Genomic DNA, 24,447 nt, shown 5'->3' with positions numbered 1-24,447 from the left:
CCCAACCCAATTTCATTTTTTTCTTTCCAAACATTTTGGAGTCTTCTACAATACCTTATGTCTCTGATTCTCGCTTATTGCTTTCTCCTATTTTCAGAGTAGCTAAAAGGAACCGGTCCTATGCCATAGAGTCTGGCATCAACTTCAGATTGAGTGGGCAATATATGCAATGGAAAGAAATACTTATGTATGAGGAAGAATGAAAACAGAAAAGTATATTCAGGATAGTTACTTATCTGCCTGGGTCAGTGCCTTTGCCTTTACAGAAAATTATATTAACAGCTCTCTAAAATTTCTAGTAGGAAGGTAAGGACGGGAAAGCAAATTCGTGCTTATCAAAGTGATCTCCAAGGATAAAATGTGTGGAAGAAAACACATTTGAATTTCCCTCCCTTTTTGATGTTCCCCCCCCTCAAAAAAAAATAAACAACAACAAAACAAAGTTGAGTGCATCAAGTTAAGTCAGTGGACTCTAGAGCAGAAGTTATTTTAGTAGTTCATCTCCTCATTTTACATATGAACACATTGACAATCAAGAAAGTGACATGTACAAGGTCATATAGGTAGTACATAACATACTTGTGATTCAAACCCAGATTCTCCGATTCCAAAAACAATTCTCTTTCCACAACTGGGATATGATAGAAGAGGATGTACTGGGGTAAAGGGAAATGTCCTAATAAGCAGCGTCCAGGGACATTGCCTCTTGGAGCGGTTTTGCACTCTCTAACAGGTTCCAGGGACAGGTGGTAAATCCCAGCTGCTTTTGTCAGCCCTAATCCCGTTAGGGATCCAATCCCACTTGATGGCAGGGGGCTAGACGAAATGACCTCTCAAGGTCCTGTCCAGCTCTAAGGATTCCCTGACCACACACACACACACACACACACACACACACACACACACCACAGGAAAGCTCTCGGGGAGACGCCGGATTTCTCCTGCCCCAGCCTCCCACCCCCCTCACCCTGACGCGCGTGTTTGGGCTAGGGCCAGGTACTAGTGGTCACAGTCATAGTAGCGCAGGGTGGGGGCTGCTTGGCTGGCTGCCGCCTCCCGCTCCGGTAGTTGGGCGGAGGAAGCGCGGGACTCCTCCTCCCCACCGTATTAACATGCACCCAGGGGCGGGTGACCAGCTCTCAGCCTCTCTGCTTTAGCTCGCCTCTTCCCGGCGCTCAGCTTCGCAGCCAGAGGCGAGCGCAACGTTGGACCCGGCATAGCGCGCCTCACCCGGCCAGACATCGCTTCTGGGAGACCTTCACCCCCGAGAGGATTAGAGGCTACAGCAGCCGCTGCAGCCGCCGCCTCCGGCACCTCCTACTCCGCTTTTCTTCTGGGTCTCTCCAGCGGGTTTCCTCTGTACCTGTCCCGGCTTCGCAGGCATCTTCCTCTAGTCCTCCCTGAAGGGCTCGGCAGGAGAACGCACGGACTCGCGGACTGCGGGCTGCTGAAAGGTAACCGTGGGGTTGAGCCTCTAAGCTGCTTGCGCCGCTGGGAAGCCTGGGCTGGCGCCGGCAGCCAAGGAGCTGGAGCCGCTGCCGCTGCCGTGGCCGCTGCCCCCGCCACGCGCTGAGGCTTCTTTCCCTCCACTCCACGAGATTGGCTCCCTTTCCTCTTCTTTCCGAGCGGCTGTGGGAAGGGAGTTCCCTTTCTTTAGCCATCAGCGCCCGCTCCGTCGTTTCCCTTCACCTTTTCTCACCCTCAGTGAGTCCCCCTATCCCTCCAAGGAGAGAAGACACCAGGTCCCTTTCTCTGGCAATGAGGTGCCAGCCTACTTCCCCTAGACTATCCAGCTCTGGGCAGAGAGCTACTTGACTTGACCATGTCAGGAATGTAGTAATCTTGGGGGAGGGGGAGGGGAAAGGGAAAAAAGCATCTACCCTTTTTCTATACATCCAAACCAAATTCACACACCCACCCACCTACCCACGCACCTACTCGGCAATGCACCTTGCAGGGGAAGGAGCGAGAGAAATGAACTGGTGAGATTTCCTGGCAGACTCCCGAGTCTATTAGCAAGAAGTTGTTTCACATGCTTTTTCGGGTGGCATTTTGGCTATTCTAGTGGAGAAAGAAGTCCCCGGTTTGGGGCGGGAGGAGGGGATAAGGGGGGGGGGGGGAAAGAGAGGGCTATAGAGTCATCCTCTGCTAAAGCCCTGATCTGGCTGAATCGTGTGGACCTAAGATCAGACCCTGTATTCAGGAAGTCAGGCGAGCAAAATGAATAAGCGGGGCTGGAACTGGAATCAAACAGTGACCTCTCATCGGGGCTCTGGGATGTAACAAATTGCACTTTCATTGAGTGGCGGCTGCAGCTGCTGGAGAGACCTTTTTTTCAGGGGGAATGGGGACGAGATGAAGACCCTGTATTCAGCACCCTGCGCTGCTACATTTATATTCTTCCTGGAAGTAGAAATCTCTGTGCTTCATTAAGTAAGGGTAATGGAAAGAAAGCCCTGGGAACGATGAGCAGACTTCAGTACCTGCTATTTCATTTGTTTAGATGCTGAAGAGGTTCTGCTCAGGAGGAGCTCTGTTCATCTATTTCCTGGCTAGTCGTAGAGCAGAACGTAGAGCACAAACCCGCCTCCATAGCCCTCCTGGCGCTTGTATTGTAGGTTAGTGGGATTTCGCTATTGGGGGCGGGGGCCTCAATCTTGGGAATGGGAAGCTGATAATATTGCCTTATTCGGGGTGGTGGGGGGGAGAGGCGGGAGGATAACTGAGGGAGATTCCCTCACCACTTTTTTCCAAAGTGAGTAAAGATGTCTGGATGCTGTGGAAAGATGTGCATACTCCCATCTCAATCTTATCCACCCCAACCCTCCCCAACCCCCCCGCACACACCCAAAACGGGCAACAAAGGTTAACTTCTGCCATGAAGAACAGTGAAAGATATAAGAAAAAAATGAACCAATTGAAATGCAGATCTTTAGATCTTTTGTTCTTATTGGATTTTTTTTAGTTGTTATAGGACTGCCTACCCAGAAGGAAATTTTAAGTTACAATCTTAGACAAATTGGAAAGGGGTTAGAAGTGCTCAATAAATATTTGTTGAATTGAAATGATTATGACATCTTGAAAGGTCATTTTACTGTGAGTTAGCCTACTTGGTTTATTTATTGGGGATATCATTTATAGCAGCACTTCCATTTTAGGAAGGAACTTTCAATTCTCATGTGCTATAATCAATACTTGTATGCAGCTTTGCAGGTTTAGCAAGAATTTGCTGCCAAACTTAATCAGTGTTATTATATAGCAATGGCATGAAGACAAAGAAATGGAAATATATTTCCAATATTTATACGTTAAACTATATATATTCTGATTGATTTGTCTCAGGGCATTTTTCATTTTTACAAAATTCTCATAAACAGATCTTGAAAATGTTTATTACAGAAGCAAATTCACTTTAAAAAAATATAACTTAGGTTAGAAAAGCTAATTTAGGATGTAGCTGTCCCAAAATAAGACAGAAATCTGTTGTCATCATCTCTTTCCCAAATAAATTTTGGTAATTTAGCTAAGGATACATTCAATGAAAGTATTACTTTGAACTATATTTAGTTTTAAAAAAAAGGATTAATGGAGTCATTAATTTAGAGTAAAATAGAGAGCAACTTTTTTCCCAGAAGATATTTGAATGATTTAATTTTTAATTTCCATGATTTAAGGGTAGTTCTGACATTATGTTTTAAACTTAAATTTTAAATTTACTAGTTATTCCAAGAATAGTATATAGTCTTTGTAATAGTCTTTAGTATAAAACTGATAAAGGAAACATAGTTGGGTTGATAAATTACTTACAAAGTAATGTTAAGGTTAGTATCTTGACAAAGTTCTCAAAATGTCTTTCTATGTATAAGCACATAAGTTGTTCCATATGAGTATTTTCTCATTTTGTCTTTCCCCCCTTCCACACAAATATTTGATAATAGGTTCCAAAAATTGGGAGGAATATGACCAATAGCTATTGAAAACAAATAGAAACATTAGATTCTCACCTCCCCCCCAAAATATTTCAGAAACATCACTATATCAGCATCTGTATTACTTTCCATCTCATTCAGCATAGAAGAATAGTGTTGAATCAGCTTTAAACAGAAACGTATGAATTTTGTTTTCACTGTTATCTATTTTGGCATATCAGAAATGTTTTGTTGTGTTATTCATACTTTTCTTTTTTTCTGGATTGTATATGACAGAAAACACAGATCACTAAAGATCTAAGATGTTAAGTGTGTCAGCGCTTCATTCAAAATGTAATTCAGCACCATATTTTCTGGATAGCAACTCTATTTGAAAACTTACATTAGGTGTTTTTCTCTTAGTTTTGATTGATAGGCATAATGCCATTGAAATTGAGATGCTATCCTAAGAAAGATTTGAACCTGCAAATGATGTAACTTTTAATATTTACATGCCATGTAATATTGCTTTATACTTTCTATGATATTAATGACATTCAGGATTATGATAGGTTCTTATCAAAGTAAAAACAACAATAATAACAATAATAATAAGGTAACTACGGCATGGCACCTATTATATGCCAGTTAATATACTCAGCATTTTACAATCACTATCTTTTTTGATTCTCACAACAACTCTGGAAGGTAAATGCTATTATTATTCCCATTCTACAGTACAGGAAACCGAGGTTGAAAGGTCACATATCTAGTTAAGTGTCTGAGATTGAATTTGAATTCAAGCCTTCCTCCCTCAAACTCAATACACTATCCACTGCACCACCTAGCTTAGCAAATTTTTCATACTTCATCAGAAGAACATCTTTCTTCAGTAAAGAAGGGAACATCCTTTCTGAGAAAGGCATCCAGCTGGAAGATAAGTGAAAATTCCATCTCTATAGAAACCACACTGGCTTTACTCCTCTCACTTTAAGTAGAAAGCAGAACATTGCTCCAGATGCCTTCCTTTGCCTTTTCCTGCCCTTCTTTATTTCTTGTACTAGTGAACATCATTAATGAACGCTCTCTTTCTCTGCTATGATAGCATGATTATTATAAAAGGACTTTTTTGAAATATTTAAAAGTTTATGTCCACTTGTGTTCTATCCTTTTTTTTTTTTCATTTTGGTTTTGTAGTTTTAATTATCCATCTTAGAAGAATTTTTTTTTTACTGAAATTCTAGGGGAACTTCATGCTTTCAAAATCTAATTGGGTAGTGTATGATTTCTCTGTGCTGATGCACTCACTGATGTTCTGTGTCCTTGAATGCTTTTCATAGTGCCCTTGTCGTGTCCCTAAGTGCTAACCATGGCAAGTTCCATATTGGCAGGCAGAAAGAAACTAGCAAGATATTCTTCCTTTTATCACCTGATAGACTTTGGGAACCTGTCACCTTTTACTTAGACCTAATCCCTGAGGTTACTCACTGAAGATTACTTTTTTGTGTGACTGAATGCTTAATCTGAAGATACCAAAGATCATGGTGGCTTCTGGAAAGTTCCAACATTACATAGAAGCTGCTAATTACATCATAGAGAATTCAAGTTACTCTTCTGAAACCACGGATCTCTTATTTAACTTGCATTTAATTAGGTACCCAAAAGGAGCATATCATTCATTTTACTGGGGTCTTCTTTTTCTTCTTAGAATTGTAGACTATAGCTCCAAGGGACCTTAGAAGTCTTGGCTTTTCCCTTTGTTTTATTTCTTAGGAATCTAAGTCTCAAAGAGATTTTTACTTGAAAAATATAGTGCTGAGGGCCCATCTTTAATACCTACTTAATTATTTTCTATGAAGCATCCAAATAGTGTATAAAATATTCAAAATACTATTTCCCTTGCATATGTACTCTCTCTGTCTCTCTCTCTCCCCCCCTCCCTATCTCCCCCCCTCTCTTTTTTCTTCCTTTTCTCCCTTTCTCTCTCCCTCCCTCTCTTCTTTCTTCCTTTTCTCCCTTTTGCTCTCCCTCCTCTCTTTTCCTCCTTCCTTCTTTCTTTCCCTCCCTCTCTCCCTTCTCTCTCCTTTCAATCTAGTGCTTAGCAGAAGGCCTAGAGCATAATAACGGGCACTTAATACATGTTTGTTGACTTGATTTGTTTACTTTTGATATTTTGCTGATAAGTTTTACCTTCTACCTGTGTAAAAACAATAACAAATAACTGGCTTTTGCATGAAGGGGATTAGACTGATATCAATCTTTGCCAAGTTCTGGTGCTACTGAAGTGAGTAGAAGTCTTGTTGAAGTTTTGGATAAGACACCAAAAAAGGAGAAGCTGTGTTATGAGTTGTTTATCTCTCTGGCCTATGAAGCCAAGTCCCTGCACAAGGAAGTTTAAGAGAATATTTAAATAGTTCCCTAAGGCTTCTTGTGGGAAGGTCTCTCTGGGCATTTTTCCAACTCTACTGCCTTACTCAGTGACATGATTTTGGCTAATTTGAAAACATCTGCTGGAGTAACTTCCTTTTTAATACAACAACCAGACATCATTTATAGGCACATAATAAAAGAACAGATATTAATACTGAGTATAACCTCATCAGAATACTCTTTGCTCACAGACAAGTTTTTCATTTCAACTTCAATGGAAATTCTTTCCTATTGTGAAATGTGTTGCTGTTCTAAATATTTCTTTTTAAGTATCTTTAAATTTGTTTTTAAAAGCAGACACTATTAGTTTCAGGCAAAGGGATATTTTAGACTGTTAGACTTTGCAAACAGCTCTTCACTATGATTCATCAAACTATGCTGACACCAGAAAAAAAAGCCAACTTCACCTGTTTTTCAGGCCTTTTACTTTACAAAACAACTTAGAGGCAAAAGTTTTTTGTTTTCAATTTTTTTTAAGAGGTTGATTATCTTATATATAAAGCCTAGATAAAATTCATTTGACTGTTATATGAAATCTTATCTGGGCTTTATATATAAGATAATCAACCTATTATATGAGTAGCTGTGTACGTAATGATACTCTAGCTTTGTATCATTAATGCTCAGGTCATGAGTTTAATGCTATTCTTTAGGATACTTAGTAGCATAGACTATTCTAGAATGATTAGTACCATTCATGTAGTGACCCGAACTATTGGGGTATCAATATAAGGATCTGGAACGGGGCATTATTTGTAATTGAGATCATGTATAATTTTTCATCTTAGTCTTTGCCTTTAGTGTTTGTTATCCTTTGAAATAGCTCTGGAGAGACAGAGAGATCCTCAAAATGGGTAGGTCAGTTCTGGGAAACTTATTTTAATTCACAGATGTAAATCCACTCATGAAACTGTTAAGCCTTTTTGTGGCCTTGCACTTTCTCTTCTTCATACTCTAAAACATACATATCCAGATAGATCCCTGAGACAGAAGGGAATGGAACAACAACATATAATGAGTTCTGTTAAAAAATTGGATATCTTGAGCTTGAGGTACCTAAAGGCCACACATTTAGAAATATCTAATAGATATTGTTGATATAGGACTGAAGATGGTCAGAGGACTAGAACTGATTATGTTGATGTGGAAATCATTTCCATAGATGTGATAATTAATATCTTGAGAACAGATGAAGATAGCAAGAGATGGTGTTTACAGATAACAGCCTTGGGAATATTCTCAAGTTAAGGGATAGGATATGGATTTCCAACAAAAGAAATTGTGAAGGAATGGTTAGATACTTGGAAGGCGAGTCAAGAAAGTACTGAAATCTTATTGTTGTATGCTAAAGTATATCTTCTTCTTTTGGGGGTTCACCCATACTCTCTTATCACTTATAATGTACTCCGAGGAAGCTGATCCTCTCTTCCAAAATTCCATTTCTCAAGTTTGGCAAAGGGTTTATATTGGTGTAAGTCCTTGAGAATTTTTTTTTCAGGATGAGGAATTTTGTTTTTCAAGGTGACTGGGGTAGATTAACATTTCCTCTATATTAAGCTATCAGTTTCTGTGGTACCTTGGGTAGGAGGCAATAAATGAGATTAAAGAACTATTCAGTATAGCAATTATATAAAGCTAGTTGTTTAAACTGTAATACAACTGTATATAGAAAGAACTAGATGATAAATAAAATTAGGAGCTTACTATGGATACTCACTAGCAATTTCCTCCAATATTGTCAATGATTAAAGTGTCAGTGGAACTCTGCTGATTGAGGGACATGTTCACAAATTTTCCATGGGTCCTTGAGCAAATTTATTACATTGGGCCTAAATACAGATTGCTTACTGATTAGGACATTTGCTTAAGGAGTAAGTATAAATGAGCCATCAAAGGGACATATATGACATGGAACTACCACTTGATATGGTCCTTACAAACATAACTTGCCACAGTGGAATCAAAATGCAGTAAATGAGATGTTGGTGGGCATCGTTCTTAGGTTATACTTTTTCTCAGGTTTCATGGATTCTTCAGAATTGATGGGTTTGGATCAGGCAAAGGAAATGCCATTATTATTGGTCTAGATAATAAGCATAAACAAGTGCATGTAATGCTAAGTGATGGAAGGTCTCTATCATCTCTGCTTGAACAAGTTTGTTCTGAATAGAATTTGGCAGGTCATCTAGAAATTTACCCTTTGGGGATTAGCTTATTTTATATTAGATGCTGGCAAAAGACTCAAGAAGACTGGAGATATCAGACTCTGGACACTTACTCCCGAAAGAATTAGGTTTCAATGACTTTCAAAAATATTTGAGGAATTTCTCAAATTCATATCCTACTTATGTATGTACATTCTAGGTGTGTGACCATGTGCTAGTCACTTAAGCCTTCTCAATCTTATTCAACTGTCTAAGATTATAAGTAATTGAGTCCTGGTACTCCAGTGTGCTAGAAGCTGTTCTCATACTGGGAAGACGGAGATACATATTAGAAGTACTTGTTTTATTTATATATCTCCCTGCTGATCTGTATTGTCCTTGAAGTCTATACATTGCCTGAAACCAATATCAGAAATCCAAGAAAAAAAAAAAGATTGTCTAAGTGTTCTTGAAAGGTGAATATCCCAACTAGTGGCTGAAAAGAAAGAGAATTCAAATGATGAATAAACAGTAAAATAAATAGCATCCTAATGCCTCAGTTGTACAACTGAACCAGAGAAGTTTAGTCTGTCAAGACAATGATTTGGGTTGTTTATTGTTTTTCCTGTGATGCTGTTTTTATGCCAGAAGAAAGTTTTTGACATTCCTTCCAATTCAACATTCCTAGGTTTTCCCACATATAGTAATTGAAGGCTCTAAGTATGTGTCAGCTGGGGAAAAGAACATTAGCTTTTCATTCTCTTACACCTGACCTATTTTAGATTTTCTTTCATATGCTATGGTTTTATAAGCTCATGCTATCTTTCATGACTTTTTTGATGGATCTATTTGAACCATTCATTTCACTGAAATGTGCTGTCTTTTTTTCATGATTTTACTTGGGTGGGATTGAAGGTATTGGTTCAGATATTCAAAAATCTAGAGCAAAAAATTGAATCCAATTGGTAAACATTTAATGGGTGAAAACATTTCTCATTCAGAAAGCAGTGGATAGAAAAGAATTAGAAAATACGGTCTCTCCTTTTCAGGAGCTTATAATCTAATTGCAAAATGACACAAATGAAAAATAATTTTACACATATAAAACCATGTTCAAAATGTGAAATTTAATTTCATGAAGCTTGAATGGTATGCAGAGTATGGAAATAATGTTAAAGTAAAAAGAGTTGTTAACATTTATTCCTTTCATTCTGATTCATTATTACTTATAGATTCCCATATGATCCATTTTTCTATAATTAGTTAAAAGTGTTTAGGTACAGGTAACATTAATGTTTGCCTGGAAGCTTTCTATCCACTTAATGTCCACTTTCTGCATTTGTGTTTCCAACAGTAAAAGAATGTCATTCTGCTTCAAATATTCTCTCCTCTTTCTTTGCTTTTCAGCTTTGAATTGTGCTCCCAAGTCCTTTCTTTCTTTTTTTCTTTTTCTTCCTTTCTTCCTTCTTTCCTTCCTTCTCCCTCCCTTCCTCCTTCCTCCCTTCCTTTCTTCCTTCCTCTCTCCCCCCTCTTCTCTCTCTCTCTCTCTCTCTCTCTCTCTCTCTCTCTCTCTCTCTCTCTCAAAAAGCCAGAACAATCTCTGTTCTAAACATCCTTGCATGCAAAGGAGGAAGGCAAGGAAGGCAGCATATACAGAGCAGTAGCAGTCAGGAAAGTATATTGTGGCTTGAAAAATCATTGGGATTGTAAGTGGGGTTTTGAGAGATTTGATTAGTGGATTTTTTTTTAGTTGAAATGGTAGTGATGATTTGATTATGGATCAAGAACCTGAGAGCAGAGGAAGGAAGAGTGAAAAGTACATTTAGCAACCAGGCAGATGATGAGAAGACAGCCAGAGTTAAGTGAGGCATGTTTGAAGCTTTTTAGCCATAGTGACTCACATGTGATATTTCTGTTCTGGAAAACTGGGCTCTAGGATCAGCATTCTGGAGCTCAAGGGGTTATATTTTCCAAGGCATGGGCATCATCTCTGGTCAGGGGAAGCAGAGTTACCTAGCTCCTGTGAATAGTAGAAAGTAAAAGATTAAGCTATACATACTTTTCTTTGCCTTTTTTCCCAGGAATCTTAAAATGAAAATTGTATGGCATATGGGAAGTGATTTGAGTCACTCCAAAGAAAGGTACTGTATAAGTAGGTTTATAAACAATCAAAATAAGAGCAGCATAAAATTTACAAACATGCTGTGTTCTAGGAATTTGTACTTTTTTGGGGGGGAAGAGATTTAGAACTTATTTTCCTGCAGAAATAAGCAGATGGTGGAAATTTCCCAAGTACATTTCATAATAAATTTCATAATTGACTTAAGTGTTGTTGCAGTGATATTATTTTATCACCATTTAATCATGTATATGCTATTTCTATCAAAAAAATCTATTGAAATGTCCAAATTTATGGTACAAGAAATATTCAGAACACTGAATAGAGGATTTTTCTCACTCTTTGGTAAGCATTTTTTGGCATAAAAAGACAGGGTAGGATTCAAATAAAACTTTATTTTCTTGAAGCAGCTAAATGACACAATGAATAGAGCATTGGACTTGGTATTAGGAAGACAATTAAGGTCTTTTAAGTACTCATTCTTGTGAAATGTTGGCCATCTGATCAAAGGTAGGATTTTTCTTTGATAGATGCCTGGTGTTTAGTGAATAAGGATTAGCCAAAGTCCATATTACTACTCAAAGTGAACATATTTTGTACCAGCCTATAGTTTAATTGTTCTGTGCCCTGGAGTTTGAAATGGCTCTGTAATAGGTGTGGGGTTATTGATTTATCCAGGTTGATCATGTAAAAATGTCTTAAAACCAGAGATTGACATAAAGAAGTAATTTGTTTTCTTTTCTATGGCTTTCTAGTACTCAGCTCTGGGTTGTTACCTAATTGCCTCCCAAATACACCACAACAAATTGACTTAAATTTTATAATGAAGCTGGTACTCTAGGTAGCTTACAAAACCTCTTAAAGTATAATTTTCCTTAATTTCTTCTTTGCTTTCAATTATTTTAGTGCATCCCACATATAAGAATACAGTGAAAATTGTATTGCCTCTGCAAACATTAGCTCTGAGACTTTGCAATATCACATTAATTGATAACATTGGAATTTTCAAACTAAGATGTTCAAAAATTCATTCTTTAAATTACTATGTTTCCTTCCTTTGTGTTTTTCTTAGTTATCACCAGAATCTGCTTCAATTGATGTCCTACAAAAAAAAAAAAAAAGAGAGAGGTAGTGTTAAGTGAAACATAGTGTTAAATATGGAGTTTGCTTTTGGCTTACTTTTCTCTCTTCACTTGCCTCTTATCACTTGTCAGAGAAATTCTGAATGACAGAGGTGAGTCTCTGTCCATTCTCCTGGGTGGGTAGCCATCTGCTTACTACTGAGAAAATGAACCCATTCATCATAGCAAAAGCTCTTTTGGCTGAAAGAAAAAACTCTGCCCTTTTTTTTTTTTCAGCAATCAATTCATTGGAAAGAAGAAATGAAAATACATTCATATTTCTATATAAAATACATTTACATATTATATATATGCAGACATGATGCAGATTTGCAATAAGAAATAAATATTTGAAACATTGCATAAAACTGGTTTATATTAAATTTAATTACTCACTTTAATGCTAAAGAAAAAAAGGTCTAAGACTATGTTATACGTACAAATACTTCAAGTTTCTGTTTGTTATCCTTTCTATGATACATGTTAGGGAAAATAATCATCATATTATAATATTTTTGGTGATTCTATGTGTTCTAGACTTTACAAACTGAAACCAATAGCTTTATTTTTTTCAGATTAGGCAAGCTTTCTGTTATCAAAAATAGATCTAATTCCTTGAGAAAGAAATAGGCACATTCATCATATCATTTTCTTATTCAAAGAGTACAGTTGGCTTTAACATGAAGACACCCACACAAAAACAGAGTGAGATTATTGAATATTTGGGAGGAAATTTTTGATTAACAACTACATATGCCTAGTTTGGGTTTTAGTTATTCATTAAGCATTAATTTAGAATATTTGTGATATATGTGTTAATATGTTTATATAAACATATACATATATATGTAATAGACATACATAGTCATAAATTTACATACATCACAGAAACTGAATTAAAACTTAGCAGTTCCTATATGGGACTGATACTTTATTACATGAATTTTGTAAATCTTGTAGGTCTTTGTTGTTATTGAATTGCCATATGTGACTATCTTACTTTATGTGTCAATTAAACATTTTTTATCTTTTGTATAAAGGCTTACATGTATTTCTGATAATTTCTTTTTAGTCTGAAATTCCCTATAGAGGAAAAGCAGTCCTGACAGAAAACAAATTTGAAAATAAAACTGGATTTTTTGTTAATCTTAAATTATAATGATTTTGGTAAGGAAGGGTATTCCAAAAATATTAACCATATTAGTATAGCAATACTTAAGCCCCAGACAGTCAATATGACATGAGAAGTTAGGCTGCTCTTCATTTAAAATATTTATTTTTATAACCTTGTAGGATCTTGGATCTTTTATTAAAATTAGTTCATTTAAGAGCCATGACTACTTGAGTACACATGTACAAGAATCTCAAAATATATTATTAGCTATTTATTCTATAGAGTTTCTTACAAGGTATGTCTGCATCCAAATATTCACTGCTATGCCTATAGTATATATTTAATACCTAATAAAACTTGGAGTATAGCTGCATATAATTATTATTTTAAATCCTCCATATACTATTAAAACTTTCTAAGACCAGCACTGTTGTAAGTAATATATAGAATATTTGAAATTTTATGTTCATAATTTCTCAGATATTCTTAAGAATCTTTGACCTCAAAAACCATGGAGTGAGTCTGATGAGGTAGATCAAAATCCATATATGCCTGCCTGTCCTTTGTGGTCTACTTCATGTTATTTCCAAAATTTTCCATAAGGGAACCAGGCAACAGCTGAAGTTCTCACTTGCTTTTTTCAGTATCTGTAGAAGACTCTGGATATCCACTTACCACCTTCCCTTCTTTCCATGTAATCAGCCATCTTCTTTTTCTGGTGTAAAATTCCTTGATGATATCTTTTACAGTTATCTTCAAAGTTATATATTATTATATCATAATCATAATACACCTTTCCATTGTACTCAGTATTTTGATAATTTTTGTATTTTTTAGAGGCAGTAGTTTTCCAAGTCTTGCTGCCTACTTTGACACCAGTAAAATATTTGTATTGCAAAGAAAGCCTTTGCCACCATAAGAAACTTGGGGTCAATAAAAATGCTGTGCATTTTCCAGAAAGCAATTCATCTTGATATCCTTCTTCTCAATTCTGAGACCTATCATTGTCTATCTGTATAGTCTGTCCCAGATAAATATATTGTTGGACAAGTTACATACAGTATCTATTCAAAAGTAAGTATGTTGGATCTGGCCACAGACATTCTTTCTCAGTTTAATTTTTCCTATGTGAGTTGACAGACCAGGCACATTTAGTTATTACAGATCTATTCAAGGAGGGGATACAGTGTTTTGAGGTTGGATGCAATCAAGACAATACCATTTGCAAAAAGAAGCATCTAGATGACCTCATCATCCAGAGGTAATCCCTCCTTGACTTAACTCTTGTGTGGATTTCTTCTATCAAAATGGCTAATAGTTATAGCAAGGATATAGCTTCCTCTGTTTCATAAGATGATATTACTCATATTTGTCTATCATTATCTTTGTAATACTTTACATGTATATTTATATTCTCTGCTTGTATGGTCTTTGTTAGTCTTCTCTCTTTGTTAAATAAGTAAAATATTTGCTTACTAAAGTGATATTGGGCTTGAGTTCTTCTATTACCACTTAAGTATATTAACTTTATATAAAATTACTGTATTGTGTTGATACCATTTCTGTTGTCCATTTTCCCTTGCTGATTTTCATAATCACAAAGATCAAAACTAAGTGCATTTAAAGCCAAATAAATCATCAAGCGAATTTTAGGACATCATTTGTGATTCCTGGTAATTTTATGTTCACACTAGTGAAAAACAAAGTAAAAAAAAACAAATGGACAAAATCTTCATTTGTCAGGTAAGGAAACTTTTAAAAAAATATTTTTTCAAAGTATAACAAATGCAAATGTATTATGAAGGACAGAAATCATTATATGTAATTAAATGCATTATTCTTTTCTGGATGTGTTTCCTTCTCTCCATCCCTTACCCATTCCTTTTGGAAAAATTAACATCTTTATGCTGACTTTTTATCTCTGAACTCAGATGATATCATAACTTCAGGAAAATTAAAAGAGACAAACACAAAAGTGTTAGTGTTCAGTCCTTTGTCAATTTAGAAAAAAAGAAAATAATAGATATGAACAGTAATTTTGATATATGAGATTGAAGAAAAAGGAAAGCAAAATTTTAAGAGAATAAAGTCCTGGGAGCTTATGCTGATACAATGTTCTAGGACAGGTATTTACTTAAAGTTATTTATTTGGATCCCATCCAAGGAAATCACATAGAACCACAAATACTTGATCATAATTCTGATTTAGAATTAGTCCAGTGATCATAGTTCACCACACATATGAGTGTGGTCCCTCAATTTATTCACAAAATGGGGCAAATGAAAAAGATTATTTCCCAGCATGACTACTCTATGTATTAACTGAGAACTCAAAGAATAAGAGGAATTTCTCCTGGTTTTCGGAAAGTTTGAAATTGTGTTCATAGCTGGGGATAGAAAAGATTGCTAAATAATGATAAGAAGATAATTAGTAGGACAACATCAACTGCTATGGTATTAGAATTTTGGAGATTACAAATATAATAGCCAAATTAGGAAAGTTGGGGAAGTTTGAGACAGAATGAATAAATTCTGTTTAAATTGGTAGACACAAAGGTAGATAATTAAAATGTAAGAATCCCATTCTGAATGCATTGCATTGGGAAGAGATGTAAAAATAAATAAATCAGTGGATACGGAATAAGAATGTATGAAATAATTTAAAGAACAAAATCAGCACATTATATCAAGATGAAAATATGGATCCAATGAAAAGGAAAGAAAGGGAAATTGCATGAATAACATAAAAGAACAAATTAGATGTGTTTAATGCATAATGAGTGTGAAGGAAATGAGAAAAGAAAGGAGATGAAAGATGTGAAAAAAAAAAGCTTCATTCCTAGCCATACTAGAACAATGTAGGAAGTGGAGAAAAGGGAAAATGGGCATATTTGAATTAAAAGGTACCAAAAGAAAAATTAGAATTCCATCTCATGTATTTATACCACTGAGAACTATAATAGAATCAATAAAAATAGTTTATTATATCAAACAAATAATAACTTAATTTGGAAAGGTATGTTGTTTGTTTGTTTTCACGGGAGAAGGAAAAAGGTTTTCTGGACTGTGATTTCATTGGTGTGGAGATTTATTGGTGGGCAAACTCCCTTCTTCCAAAGCAGAGCAATGCTTTTGTTATTTATATTGATGTTGCTCATGAGGGACACTGAGAAAGTGCAACATTTGACCATGATTATTGAGCTACTGTATGATTTGAATTCAGGTCCTATTGACCTCAAATTTTGCCTACAATTCACTATGCCACAGTGCCTCACTTTAAAGATATATTCATATTTATCTTTGGATAGGAATATATCTAATATGACAAAAATTAAAATCCTTTGAAAATAAAATACTACCCTAAGATTATAGCTTAAGAAATATTAAAAACTTGACTAATTCCTGAATACAAGTGCCCTGTTGTTAATTTGTGTTGCAGTTTTTTGTCCTTTATTCTTGAAGAGGATCATGACATCAGGGTGGTGATGCCATGACATGCAGGTGAATTGAATTTAAGTGTGAAAGGGCTGTCTCATTTTCCATTCCAGAGTAATCTATATCCAGTGAAAAGATATAAATCCAAATATATGATAATATAAGACTACATTCAGAAATAGATTTTGAGTTCATGGCTGCTTTTCCAACTCAGTTCTTTCTCTCTTTTTTTTTCCCTTAATGATCTGATTTTTCTTGGGCAGCATGATAAATGTGGAAATATGTATAGAAGAATTCCATATGTTTAACATATATTGTCTTACTTGCTGTTTAGGGGAAGAATTAGAAGGAGAGAGAAAAGAAAAATTTACATATATTTTGAAAATAAAAAGCTATTGTTTTAAAAAATCATGATAATTAACAGAATCATTGTCCATTTTACAACATGGTCTGCTTTTCTGAAAAGTCCAGGTCATCCCCAAATTTGTATTCACCATTCATAAACAGGAATATTGAGTTAAAGGTGGAAAGGACCTTAGAGGCAATCTAATCCAGGACTTCTTAAACTTTTTCCCCCTCATGACCCTTTTTTGCCCAAGAAATTTTTATCTGGCCTTAAGTTCACTGGTATATATAATAGGTAGAAAATTAAACACTTATTTATAATAAACCACAATTTTTGACCCCCCCTTTACATTGTTGCATAATCCTATATAGGATTGTGACCCACAGTTTGAGAAGCTTTGATCTAATTCAGGAGTCCTCAAACTTTTTAAATAGGGGGCCAGTTCACTGTCCCTCAGACTGTTTGAGGGCCAGACTATAGTAAAAACAAAAACTTTGTTTTGTGGGCTTTTAAATAAAGAAACTTCATAGCTCTGGGTGAGGGGGCTAATCATCCTCAGCTGTCGCATCTGGCCTGCGGGCCATAGTTTGAGGACCCCTGTATTGAACTCTTTTATTTCATAAATACCAAAGCTGAGTCCCAGGAATGTTAAATGAAGTGCCCAAGATTACACATATAATAATGGCAGAGTCAGGATTAAAACCCCAGGTCTTTTGAACAGAATTATTCCATTATACTGCCTTGCCTCTATGGATGAGACAAAACAGCTACATCCCTGATAATACCAGACCCCTGTCAACTTTTACATATATATGAAGCTGGGCTCTGAATCCTATAGAAAGAAATGCCAATCATTCTCAAGCATTCACACATAAGGATGGAGGAATATGGAACCCCAAGAACACAGCCAGTATAGAAAATGCCTCAAATTGTTGATATAGTTCTAACCTTATGAGCCAGAAATCCATTAAAGTCACTGGCTTTCTCAAAATTAAGTGCCCTGGTATAATGATTACCAGTACCAAGAATTGTTTTTATGAACAGTAGAGTAGTTTACAATGGCTTCTTTAGTTAATTATTGTGATCTCATATATATAGGCCAAACACAAACCAACATGAGAAAGAATTGTCTATTTTATTGTGCATATGCTTTGGGACTATTGATAGTCATGGGGACTTTGGTAATAAAAACTTTCTTGACTGGTTCTTCAGTAGCTGTCTACAATACTGTCAGATGTGGTATGCTACATCTCCATTGGTTGTTTCCAAAAGTGATGGTTATAAAGGTGCAGCAAGACCAGTTATTCAAAGAGGAGAATATTTCTTGTACTCCCAAGGTTTTTAATTTATCAGTGGCAGTTTATCAGTAGTTGGTATTATAAGGAAGATATTCCCAGGGATCTTGGATTTTCAAGGTTTGTCCCCACTGGTCCCTGAAGGAAGGGGTTGCCTGATACATCCTGCTTTCCATCTTTCCTTCAGCATGTTTTGATGCTTTAGATAGGCTGGCTTACCTGTTCCATAACTTCCTTATTATAAAAATAGACCTCAGACTTCCTCTAGTCTTGTTAAGCCTTCTTCTTCATTGTTCTGTTCAACATGTTGCTCCCAAATTTACTCATGCTGACATCTATTTTTAACTCTTTTTAACTGAAGTCAAGAAGAGCCAAGTTTGAATCCCACCTTAATCACACATACTATTTCTGTAATTCTGGACAAGTCACTTAATGTATCTGATTCAGTTTACTAATGTGAAAAATAGGGATAATAATGACACTTACCTCAAGAGTTGTTGGAGGGATCAAATAAGATAACATAAAAATTGTTTGCAAACATCAGAGCATTATATAGGTGCTTATTATCATCATCATTATTATCATTAAGCATTAAAAAAGACTAAGGTCAATGATTTTCAAATCACCGAGTAGAGGCTAGAGAGATGTCGTGGGAATAAGTATATCCACATTTTTTGATAAGAATGATTTGGGAGACAAATGAGCAGTCCAGAATATAGCAGACATATTTATACTATATATTTAATCAGGAAAGTGGGTCACATTCAGGAAGCACAAAGAAATCTGCACAGTGGAAGTTGGAGCAAGTAGTATACCAGAAACAGATTTAAAACAAATTTAGAATGGGGAGGTATGTAATAAAAATTCTGTATAAACAGGAACTAAGCATTCTTGAGAACCAAAACTTAAGACAATACAAGGGAATCAGGCATTTGAAGAGTATGAAAGAGCCAGAATATAGAAAGGACAATTTGGCAGTATTTTCCTTGTGTTCTGCAAAGGACTGAATATAAAATGAGTCTAAAAATGAAATCTAATAATTAGTTATCCAAAACCGGGATGGACCAAGTTGTAAATAAATTACCATTGCTAATGTTAAAAAAATAAGCTTAATAAGCATCTTTTGTTGAGGGGATTCATAGAGATACTGGACAAGATGTAGTTAGAATTCCTTTCTAATTTTGATTCTCAGATACTCAGATATTAACAAGTTGTTGATAATTGAGTTAACCATCTGCCTCAATCTCTGAGAACTTTTAAAATCTTACATTTAGGGCAAAAACTAATTCTAGCTGGAAACAAGTAAGCAGGATTATCCAGTTAAAGTGGGGGCAGGTGTAGATGGGAAGAAAGATGTCATTACACTCTGTTTCTTCTTTCAAAACCATGAAAAGTACTAATCTAAGGCAAAACTGACATCTCTCTTTAAGCTTTCTGGTTCATGCTTTCCCTAGAGAAGAGAACTAATTATTTTGCTTTGAAAGACCAATTGCAATTAGAGTTACTCAAAGTAGAATGGACTGCCTTGGGATTTAGTAGGTTCCCTATCATCCTGAATATCTTTAAGCAAAACTTAGATGATGACCATTTCTTAAGAAGGAATTCTTATTAAAATATGGGCCTTGCTACATGTGGGGTTCTTAATATTTTCTGGCATAGATCCCTTTCACTGTCTGGTAAAGAATTTGGGCAGTTTCTCAGAGTACTATTTGTGGTTTACACTTATAATTGAAGGAAATGCTAAATTCCTTAAAAATAAAGAATCCCTGACATCTATACACAACCTTTTAGAAATTCATGGATCCATGTTAAGAACACCTAGATTATATAGTCACTAAAGTTTTTTTCTAAATGAGATTCTGTGATATTTCTAATTGTCAATATGTATTTATTAAGCATCAACTATTTTTCAGAAAGTATGTTAAGCACTGGAAATAAAGAAAGGCAAGATATAGTCCCTGCCTTCAAGGATCTTACAATCTATTGAGAGAGATAATAAGCAAACAAATATATACAAACAAGTTATATACAAGAAATATAAAATAATAAAGGAAGGTACCCAAATGAGTAGAGATTGGTAAAGTATTCCTATAGAAAATAGGGTTTAGGAAGCAAGAAGGTGGAGATGAGGAGAAAAAGGCATAGGAAGTCAGAAAAAATGTGCAATGATAAGACTGTCTCGTTCCTGGAATAGCTTAGCTCCATATCATTTGATAGAAGAGTTCATGGTGGGGAGTAAGATATAAGAAAATGGATAAGATAAGGAAGATACTAGGTTATGAAGGACTCTAAATGTTAATGTTTTGTATTTGATTCTGGAGGGATTAGGGAGTCATTGGAGTTTCTTGAAGAGGGGAAGGATATGGGCAGACCTGTGCTTTAGGAAAATGATTTTGGCAGCTGAATGAAGGGGACACTTGAGGCAGGCAGTCACCTGCAGGCCATTGCACTAATCCAAGAATGAAGTATGAGGGTTTGCATCAGGGTAGGTAGTGACAAGAGAAAGATTTCTGGGAGTAGAACCAAGCTGATGGAGTAAAGTCAGGAAGCTGTTCAGGCTCTCCCATTTCCCCCCCAAAACCACATGAAACCAAGCCTCTAAATAGAGTCTGGTGGAATGAAACCACTCTCCAACTCAAGATGCTCTGGAAAAAAATTCAATAAAGGTCAGTCTCACTGAAGTGAAAAGGATGTTCAGCCCAGCTCAGATAGACTGGGAAAGCTTGTGAAAGGGTCTTAATCAGAGCAAATCAGAAACTGAGATGCTCAGTCCTGGATCAGCAGAAGAGCAGATCAGTGGGGCAGCCTTCATTCCCAGCTCAGAAGGCAAATTCTCAAAAATCAGGCTGTTTCCTGAAAAGAGAAGGCAAAGCTACCCTCTCTAAACATAATTGGCCCCGTGCTCAAATCCAAGGCTCAGAATTGCACAGGAAGCTTGAGACTGCACCCCCTTTACCACAGAAGCAGAGCTTGACTATAATAGTAAAAAAAAAGAGGAAATACCAAAAGAAAAGGAAAGAAAATGAGCAAGAAGCAGAAAAGAACCTTGACCATAGAAAGCTGCTATGGTAACAGGGAAGACCAAAACACTAACTCAGAGGAAGACAAAATGTCAACAGAGAAAATCCCAAAAAGTGATATAAATTAGTCTCAAACCCAAAGAGGCTTCTTGGAAGTGCTCACTAAAGACTTTAAAAGACAAGAGAGGCAGAAGAAAGATGAGAAAAGAAATGAGAGGTATGCTAGAGAGAGTCAGCAACTTGGAAAAGGAAGGCAATGCCTTAAAATATACAATTGGCTAATTGCAAAAAAAAAAAAAAAAAATCCAATGAAGAAAAAAACACCCTCAGAGAATTAACTAAATGGAAAAAGAGATACAAAAGCTAACTGAAGAAAAATCACATCTTAAATACTAGAATGGGGCAAATGGAAGCTAAGGACTCTGAAACCTGAAGAATCAGTCAAACTAAACTAATCAAACAAACTAAAAAGCATGAAGAAAATGTAAGAAAATGTGACATACCTCATTAGAAAAACAACCAACTTGGAAAATAGATCCAGAAGAGACAATTTAAAATTATTGGTCTACCTAAGACCAAAAACAAACAAACAAAAAAAAAGACCCTAGATAGCATTCTTCAAGAGAACATCAAGGAAAATTGCCCTGATATGGTAGAAAAAGAGGGGGGAAATTGAAGGAATTCATTATTCACCTTTAAAAAGAGAATCCCACAAGGAAAACCCCAAGGAATATTGTTTCAAAAGTCCAAAATTACAATCTCAAGGAAAAAATACTGCAAGCTGCCAAACAAAAACAATTCAAATATCAGAGAGCAACAATCAGGATTACCTATGACTTGAGAACTTCTGTAATAAAGGATTAGAGGGCCTGGAATACCATATTCCAGAAGGCAAAGCACCTAGGATTACAACGAAGAATTAACTACCCAGTAAGACTCAGCATCGTTTTTCAGGGGAGGCAATGGATCTTCAATGAAGTAAGAAACTTTCAATCATTTTTATTGAAAAACCAGAACTAAACAGAAAATTTAATCAACAAACACTCAAGGGAAACATAGAAAGATAAATAGGTGAAAATATACATATTATTTAAAGGTCAAACTGTTTATATCCCTAGATAAGAAAATGATACCTATAACTCTTGATAACTGTATTGTCACTAGGGCAGACAGAGAGGAGCATTAAATGGATGGAGGGGGTGGTTGTGAATGGATTCTGAAGTGATGGCATCAAGGAAAAAGATATTAAGGAGTGGAAAAGGTCTGTCCTGGAAGAACATATTAAAAAGATTTTGTAAAGGTGAAATTGACAGGACTAAAAAATTATTTGGTTATTGAGGACTGAGAGATATTAAAGAGTTTTGGATGACAATCTGGATTGCAAGCCTAGGGGAGATGATGCTTACCACGTAATAATAGGCAAGCTTAGAGGGAAAAGGGGTTTAGAGTAAAAGATAATGGGTTGGAATCAACCAAATGAATTAACAAAGTACTTAACAAAAGTAGGCTATAATGTTTAAAAATATATATATTTTTCATTAAAAAAGAGGTAAAAAATCAATAGAGATTTTTGATAATCTTTCTTTTAGAATGCCAGAAGGAAAAATAGGAAAAAGCATACACATGAAAACACACACACACACACACACACACACACACACGCACAATAAATGCCTAGAAGATGACACAAAAACATGTAAAGGGAAAAATACAATAAATTTTCTAAGGGAAGAAAATACTCAGGAGCATATAGATAGGTTCTTGGCTTGACGTCACTTACTGAAATATCAGATGAGGATTTAAAATTTAGTATCTAGAGAAATTTAAAGGGAGGCTGTAAGTTACTTAGTTCAATCCCTTCATTTTCTGAGACTTAAGAAAGTCCTGTCCAAGCTTCCACACATCTTCCTGGAATTTTAGACATAGAGACTATAATCAAATGCATTGCCAATCAACTATACTGTAAAAATAATTTCAAGTGGAATTCACATTTAGTTATACATATACATAGGCCCTTGTACATAAATGGGTTCTTTTATAGAACAATAGAATTAATTGTTTTTAATATTCTTTCACCTTTAAAGTCTAGCTAGAATAGAAATTGGAGATCATTAATACTATTTGGAACATATTATAATTTTTTGGTAAAAATGTGGATTGCAATGAAAATTAATCATAGATCACAGAGTGATGCACAAATTGCAGCTACTTGTCACACTGGATAATGTGTCAAGACTGAAATTACAAAAAAAGTTCAAATTTGGCCTCAGACATTTACTAGCTGTTTGATCTTTGTATAATCACTTGATCTCTGCCTGAATTCCCTCATCTGTAAAATGAGGATAACAATGACATCTACCTCCTAGAGTTGTTATAAGGATCAAATGAGACAATAATTAAGAACTTAGCATAGTTGGGCATTTATAATAGTTTGAACTAAGGGGGAATGAATATGGAAAATGTTAAGGGATAGAATAGATAAAATTTGGAAACTGATTGGATATGAGAAAGGAGACAAGGTTGCACACCTGAATAAATGGAAGGAAGATGGTGTCTTCAACAGAAATAGGGTAATTTTATGGACAAATAGGTTTGGGGGTAAATATATTGTCTTTTGGACATGTTGATTTTGAGATGCTTTCTAGATAGCCAGTTGAATGCTATTTTGCTAATTCTTACACTTAAATCATATTAATACTTTGCACTCATTTAACTATATGTATACATCTTGATTTTCCATGTAGATTGAATTAAAGAATATTAGAGCCAGAAGCAACCAGAGAGCTCTTCTAATTATAACCTTTTTTTTTTTTATAGTTCAGGAAAAAGACTGGGAAAAAGTGAAGTGATTTACCTGAAATCACCAGTTAGTTAATGGTAGAACTGCATCTTAACATACTTACGCATTTTCATATTTTTCCCACCACTGACCTTTATTTTTATAGTATTGCATTATGCAAATTCGACTGGGGACTTTAGAGTGGAAAGGGGAACTGGGGCTGTAATGGAGCAATGGCAGCATCACAGGTATGACTTCAAACCAGGAGTCCCCTGCTTCAGCCACTGAAGCTCCTCCAACAGCCAGGATCTCAGGCACTGAATTTGCTTGGGCTTCCAGTTCAGGAGGGGAAAGGGCTACAATGAGTTCTTATGGGGAGGAACAGATCTGCAAAATGGTCCTCTTAAGGTAAACTAAAATTGCCTGTACAATATTCATTCTCTGCAGTCCTGTTCAGAGCAGCAACTATATCTGACACATCTTTTGTAAATCCCCCACCACTCTTTAACACAGAACTCTTCACACAGAAGCTCCTTAAAAGCCTGTTGAGCAAATTAATTATAACCTCTCAGTTTATCACAATATCACAAAATTTGGAAGCTATGAACTTGTTAAAACTTCTTAGTTTTGTGGTTAAATGTCTGTCTACCTGTTTAAACATACTGTTTTGTGGAATCTTTGTCCAATAAGTTGGTATAACTCTGGAAGTCCTTTGTAGTCCATCATGTTCCTTTTA

The 24,447-nt window shown here is 35.8% G+C and overlaps 1 protein-coding gene across 4 annotated transcripts in view; it reads left to right on the top strand.

The window, feature by feature from the left end:
- Positions 1 to 1,364: 1,364 nt before the first annotated feature.
- The window catches only part of DLGAP1 (DLG associated protein 1), a 1,118,212-nt gene continuing 1,095,129 nt past the window's right edge, over positions 1,365 to 24,447 (top strand). For all 4 annotated transcript variants that reach the window (XM_051970400.1, XM_051970401.1, XM_051970402.1 and 1 more), the window contains exon 1: positions 1,365 to 1,454. The gene's annotated coding sequence lies outside the window, so the exon portion shown is untranslated. The remainder of the gene's footprint in view (positions 1,455 to 24,447) is intronic.

This window comes from Antechinus flavipes, chromosome 1, assembly GCF_016432865.1.
Source record: "Antechinus flavipes isolate AdamAnt ecotype Samford, QLD, Australia chromosome 1, AdamAnt_v2, whole genome shotgun sequence".
Classification (NCBI taxonomy): Eukaryota; Metazoa; Chordata; class Mammalia; order Dasyuromorphia; family Dasyuridae; genus Antechinus; species Antechinus flavipes.
Note: the sequence above shows the minus strand (reverse complement) of the source record. Positions and strands in the feature narration are given on the sequence as shown.